General features: G+C 34.8%; 1 pseudogene; it reads right to left on the bottom strand.

Moving 5' to 3' along the window:
* Positions 1-6,185: 6,185 nt before the first annotated feature.
* Positions 6,186-6,304, bottom strand: LOC111736090 (annotated as a pseudogene).
* Positions 6,305-6,340: the final 36 nt, after the last annotated feature.

Here is a 6,340-nt window from a genome sequence, read left to right as displayed (position 1 = left end):
GAAAAAGATGGCTGCAGTCATCCCTCCCGACACCCTTAGCAGCTAACTTCCAAACAGAAGTGACTGAGCACTTCTTCCCTATGTAACCATGTGTTCGGTACGCATGAACAGGCTTCCATTCATGCGTACCAAACACATGGTTACATGGGGAAGAAGTGCTCACTCTGGCAGTGCACCACTATTGTTTAATCTGCATATAAAAAGCACTGCCTCCCCTTAGGGCTGGTTGTGTCCTTGCTATAATAAAGAGTTATGTCACAGTTTCCCGTATTTTCTTTCAAGTGCCAGAGCCTTGTACCCTTTACCTCACAACCTAGAATCTTCAGCAACACAACATTATTTGAATATTTTTTAGAAAGTAACTATTAATGTTCTATTTGTGAAATTAAAATAGCAAAAGCGGGCAGGATGGGTATTTACTCTGTATTGCAATTAAGATCATTAAATTATCAAGGTGGTTAGTTATCAGATTCGTAAGTGGAATGACAACGATATGAATTTAGGAAGGTTCATTCTAAAATCATTTTTCTTGTTGTTTCTTGGTTTTTGGTATTATTGAAAACATTAAAGATGTAAGAATTTAGTAATTTATACTTTTTCACAGACTTGCCTTTTCATTAACTAGACACCTGTACTTCATCAGATTCTCAAAGTAACAATGTATTAGATTAAGGTTTGACCAAATGGTACATTTGCACTTCTGCAGTTTTCTCCATGTTCAATTGAGTATAGTAGCAAGTTGTCATTCTGCCTTATGGTCTACATCATCTCCATATGGGAGAAATGTAATTATTCCTAGTGAACATCAGTTGAAAAAACGCTGAATTGTTTTCAATTCATTTCTTTTAAGATGTTACATGTTACAAAGATGTCAATCATCTGCATTATTTTTTTTAATTTTACAAATGTTACATAGTCTGAGCAGTTCATTCTGCCAATAATTTAAGGTAACGAGGATTTTATTGTATATTAAATCAGGTTTATAAGGCACTTGATGAAAATGTGAACATCATAAAGGAAAATAATCCAGTCATGTAACTGTAAGACCTAAAGGCTGTTTTGCTTGCAGAAATATTTGGAAATAAGTTTATTATTACCTTATGAAAGTCAGCAAGTATGATTGATGAAGGGGGGAAAAACACTATCTTGGTTAAAGACACACACACACACACACACACACACACACACACACACACCCCCCTGATATTCTGATAGATTCTAAATATTATTTGTGGCATAGAGCCTAGTTTATTTCCTGGTTGTTTTATAGCTTGGATTTCATTGGTCTCCTATTGTTGAACTACATCATTTGCTAAATATAACATTAAAATTGAGAGTACTTAGCAACTTAGCAAATAGTAGACTCATTGCTTAGATCCAATCCTAAATCTGATCATTACTAACAGGAATTATTCACTTTTTTAATCATCTAAACAAATTCTTCCCTTCTAGGCAAATTTAGATGCTATATCTAGGTCATGAAGCTCATCATAATATTAAATGTTGGGATTTTGTTACTTGAAAGCTGATTGTATGTGTGTGTGCATGCACACTGGTATATCTGTGTGCTTATAGGTAAAAAATATGTAAAAAGAACAGGAAATCAAAAAAGGGAAGATCATTTTCAAAATTGTTTCTCATATTCAAGATGGAAGATCTTTGAGAAGACAGTCCGAATTAATGTAGAGAGTTGGTTTATTCTCTACACTTTTCTCTTTAATTTTTATTTGTGAAATACTTTGCCTCAGTTGCCTTGGTTTTCATGGACTTTTTCCAGATAACTTAAGAAAGATAGAACAGGTCAGTAGAATCCTCTAGAACTTTTTGTCAGGCTGATAAGTAGTGTTTAGACATTCTTCTTCTCCTACTTCCGCCCCACCCCAGCCCAAGCAATACAATGGCTAACATCTGGTAGTTTTCAGAGATAAACTACTGGGAAATTTCAAGAGATAATGATGACAATAGAAAGGCAATAACTACCATTCTTAGGTGAGCTCCAAATCAGGGTTACATGTATAATGTTTCTACTTGCTTTATTGAAATTTATACATAATAATCTCTGCCCAGGGTTCTTGTGATTATATCAGTAATAGTATAGCTAAGTATTACCCCATCCTCAAACAGAAACAGTGTTTCAGTGCTCCATGCATTAAAACTATGGGAATATGCCTATTCATATCAGAAGCTAGACTAAAAACAGAAAATCATCTAAAAGGACAATAATTTCAAGTAGGAACTGGAAATACATCCATATGAGGAATAGAGTAACATGAAAAATGCTATTGAAGTAAATTTATTGAGATTCATGCTATACAGTGGAAGGAAAAACATTTGCTTCAGAGTAATCTATGATATTAACCAAAGTCTAGTTTTTGTAAAAGATATATGTGAGTGTCTTTCATACAGTAAAAAAGTGAATCTGAAGGTAATATCATCTCTGTTGATTTTTAAGTTGGAAGCTCTGCAGGTGTCAGGGAAATTTTATTGTAACTATTATTTCTCAAACATCTACCACACTGTCTGGCATGTAAAATATGTCCAATACATACTTTGATGGTTAAATAATGTTTATAAAGCAAATAGTTCAATGCCTACCAAGTAATATTGGTTAATAAATGGAAGACATTATTACTTTTAATGTATATCAAGAAACAGAACTAGAGTAACAACTTATAATTATCAGAGTGGTTGTTCAGCTCAATATCTTACGCACATGGCAATTATATGAGGTTCAATAATTAAAAGTTCCCTGAGATTCCATATAAGACTTTAAGATGAAGGACATTGTAAAGGAGGAGAAAAAAAAAGCATGAGCAGATATTATAGAGGTCCAAGACCTCCAGGCATGGGTCCAAGGATCTTTCTCAGTTAACACATGAAATACTTTCTTTTCAGATCATGAACCCAAAATGAACATGCAAAGTTCCCTAGTCTCAGAGGAGCCAAATACTGGTAAACAGCTCAATCCAGTCTGTGTAACCATTTAAGTCAGGTGCAAATCAGCAACCTACACATTTTCAATAAACAATATATACAAACTGGTACAAGGTAACTTCCAATGGGTTTTGGTCTTTAAAAATCACATTGTAAATCACCAGCTAGTAAGTTTTATACCTATCTTGGCTAAGGGTCAGTCCTGTGGTTCGAGGAATTGGTGGAGATATGCAGAGTGCTACCCAAGCTACCCACACATAAACCTATCCTTGCTCAACACCTTCATGGAAACTTGAAAAAAGCATCCTTCTGATGTAATCTGGAGCAAATATTCTTCCTTTGGAAAACAGCCTCAGTGGCACATAGCTTGAGAAATAAATCCGGGCTGCCCACTTGTTCCCAACGGTAGTTGCTTCTGTGTAGGGTATAAACTGTGTATTAGTTTATAATAGACATGAGGCAAGAGAAATATGTGGAAGAAACATAATTTGGACCCCTGATGTTTCCCTGGGTGTGGCCAATGCACTAGGGGGACAGAGTCAATTGTGGGCAATGGTCAGAGACTCAAACTAGCAGAAGTGCTTGTTAAATTGGTGACCTCTATTCCTGAATATCCTGAACAGTGATATCAAAAAGGTCTAAACTATGCCAGTAACAAAGCAGAGCCTGAAAAGAAGCATGTGGAGAACAAGGCAAGCAGGCAATGTCTAAATGGTATATAATTACATAATAGTGTGTAGGTAAACAAATGATTAGTGCAAGTCTCGCCAGCCTCTTCTTGTTCAGAGACAGGACATATGATTTTGGAAGGCTTATGAGAAAGAGATTAGGTCTTGTTTTTGTGACTACTTGAAGCCAGGCAGATTCAAGGAGGTGGTTTCAATGCAGAAGAGGCAGGACTACAAGTACCAGAACTGTGGTTTAAAGTGAGCATGTGGTCCCAGCCACAAGGCACATACCAAGATAGCACACCAGGTGGGACAGAACATAAGCATAGGAACACTAAACATAACACTTTGATGCTTACTTACTCATCCTGTAAAAGGCTTTTTAAAATCCAGCCTACTTAAAATGGCATCGAGACACAAAATAGCATTCTGGTGCTGAAGAGTCCAATTCAAATTCCGGCTCTGTGACTTATCGCTGTGTTGTTTAGACATGTTGTTAGTTTTAAAACTATTCTTTTTTCAGTTTCTCAATCTGTAGAATAGGATGATAATAGCACCTTCTTCACAGGAGTGCTTGAGAATCAAATAACATAATAATAAATGTAGGGTTCTTAGAACAGTGTCTGCCACAACATAAAATATAGGCAGTATGTGTTAGCCACTGTTCTTCTTCCCAGAGACTAGAGTGGAGTTATGCTTCAGTGGCAGTGTAGAGGCTTCCCCATGCTTTCAACCTGGCCAGCTTCATCTGTGCTAATGTGTCTGGAACTGGTCAGAGCAAACCTTTCTCCTCTCATTAATTCCCATGCCCTGCTGAAAAATTTGTATCAACAACTCTCATTTATGCTAGACTTCCTGACCCCCTGCTGACCTCTCTGGTTCCTAAGGACCAAACTATTTTTATTTTTGTGGACTTTATGCAGTAAATTGATCTTTGGGAACTGATGTTTAGCTTACTTCCTTAACCATATTTATCTACTATACTTTTAAACTCCATGTAGGCAGAAGTCACATCTATTTTTTTTTACCAAAATGGGTACTTAATATTTATCAGAGTATCTGGAACACAGTGGAATCACAATCAATTGTTTGTTTTAAAAAGGAGGGATTTAGCCTTGCCACATGACCCTGACATTTGATTCTTCTCCTTTGATAATAAACTCTGGTTCTCTTTTTTGACACTATTCATGTCTCAATTTCATGTTGCCTCTATTTTCACTTTTATAAGTTAATATCTTATTCTCTTTCACTTTTATAAGTTAATATCTTATTCTCTTCAGTGTCTAGAACTCAACCTAGTAGCATTTCCCAATTTGGGACCTGTGAATGGAACCTGGACATGAAGTGTTTTGATATGTTAGTATGAGAATCAAGAAAAATTATTGTACCAATAACTTCAGAATGCATTGCATATTCAATAATAAAATACATTACCTCATCTGAGTCCACTGAATTTGTGTATTGTGCTTATATCAACATGCATACACAATAAATTTGAGGATAAAACAGGTAGTTATTGTGGAAAACAATCATATCACACAATAAGATGATATACAATAGATTATACCTTCAAAATACATCAAAATGACTTAAAGACTTAGTTTTTCATTCTTGCTAAGTATATCTAACCACCTCCAAATCATCTTAGTAGTAATTGCAATCTTAAAGATATGCTATTATTGTCTCATAATAACTTGGACCTGACAGTGTTCTCTCAAATTATTTGATAGATGTGGAAACTACCCCTAAAAAGATGGTCTTTTGTCCTAAGTATATTATAATATAGAGGCAGAGTGTGTTTTCTCCTTATGAACTTGCCATAAGAAAGATAAACGATTGGTCATTTTTCTATAGAATATATAGTGTATATCTCAGTCAGGATTCATTATATCTTACATAATAATAACTGGCCACACACCTTGGCAATGAGGTTTTGTCTTTTTCATAGGGTGTATCTTCATGCTTGGTGCTTCAACCTCTACTGGTTCATATTTAGCCCATCTGTTTTTTTCTTTAAAGTACAAACATAACAGTTATTGACCCTGCATTGTATGGTGTTAAATTAGTTGCAGGTTTGAATAAAAAAAAAAAAATTGCTTTCCAAGCAAGATGGATCATTTACTTATTTCATCATGCATTTGTAGCAGTGAAAATCAAGAAGACTTTAATGACTTAAAATTTTCTTTTTATTATGCTATTGAACAAATTACAGAGCTAATGAGATTTACACTAAATGGAAAATCTCCGCATCACCTGCTGTTTTATGGTTCTTAGGAAAAAATTATTGATACTTTTTCTCCTTCTACAATTAAACAAAGTTTTGTTTTTAAACAACATTTTCTCTGTGAATGTAAAATATAAACCCACATTATTATTCCTTCATGGAAAATATTTGACATGGTAAATGAAATGCATAGTTCACATTAAGAAGCTTCTTTTACATAGAAGTATTTAATCAAAACAGTGCAGTGGTAGAAACTAAGTTTGCCATTAGAAACCTGAGGTCAAATCACAGCTCTGTTCATTTTAGTTTTTATTTATTTATTTATTTATTTATTTATTTATTTATTTAATTTATTTTTACTCCTACATCACCTGGTCTTCCTAGGTGGTCTCCCATCCAAGTACTAACCAGGCCCAATCCTGCTTAGCTTCCGAGATTAGATGGGATTGGGTGTGTTCAGGGTGGCATGGCCATAGACTCATTTTAGTTTTTAAATTGGGCCAATTACTTAATA

The sequence above is a fragment of the Pteropus vampyrus genome, unplaced genomic scaffold (assembly GCF_000151845.1).
Source record: "Pteropus vampyrus isolate Shadow unplaced genomic scaffold, Pvam_2.0 Scaffold17, whole genome shotgun sequence".
Classification (NCBI taxonomy): Eukaryota; Metazoa; Chordata; class Mammalia; order Chiroptera; family Pteropodidae; genus Pteropus; species Pteropus vampyrus.
The sequence above is the reverse complement of the archived record's forward strand: the minus strand, read 5'-3'. Positions and strand labels throughout refer to the sequence as shown.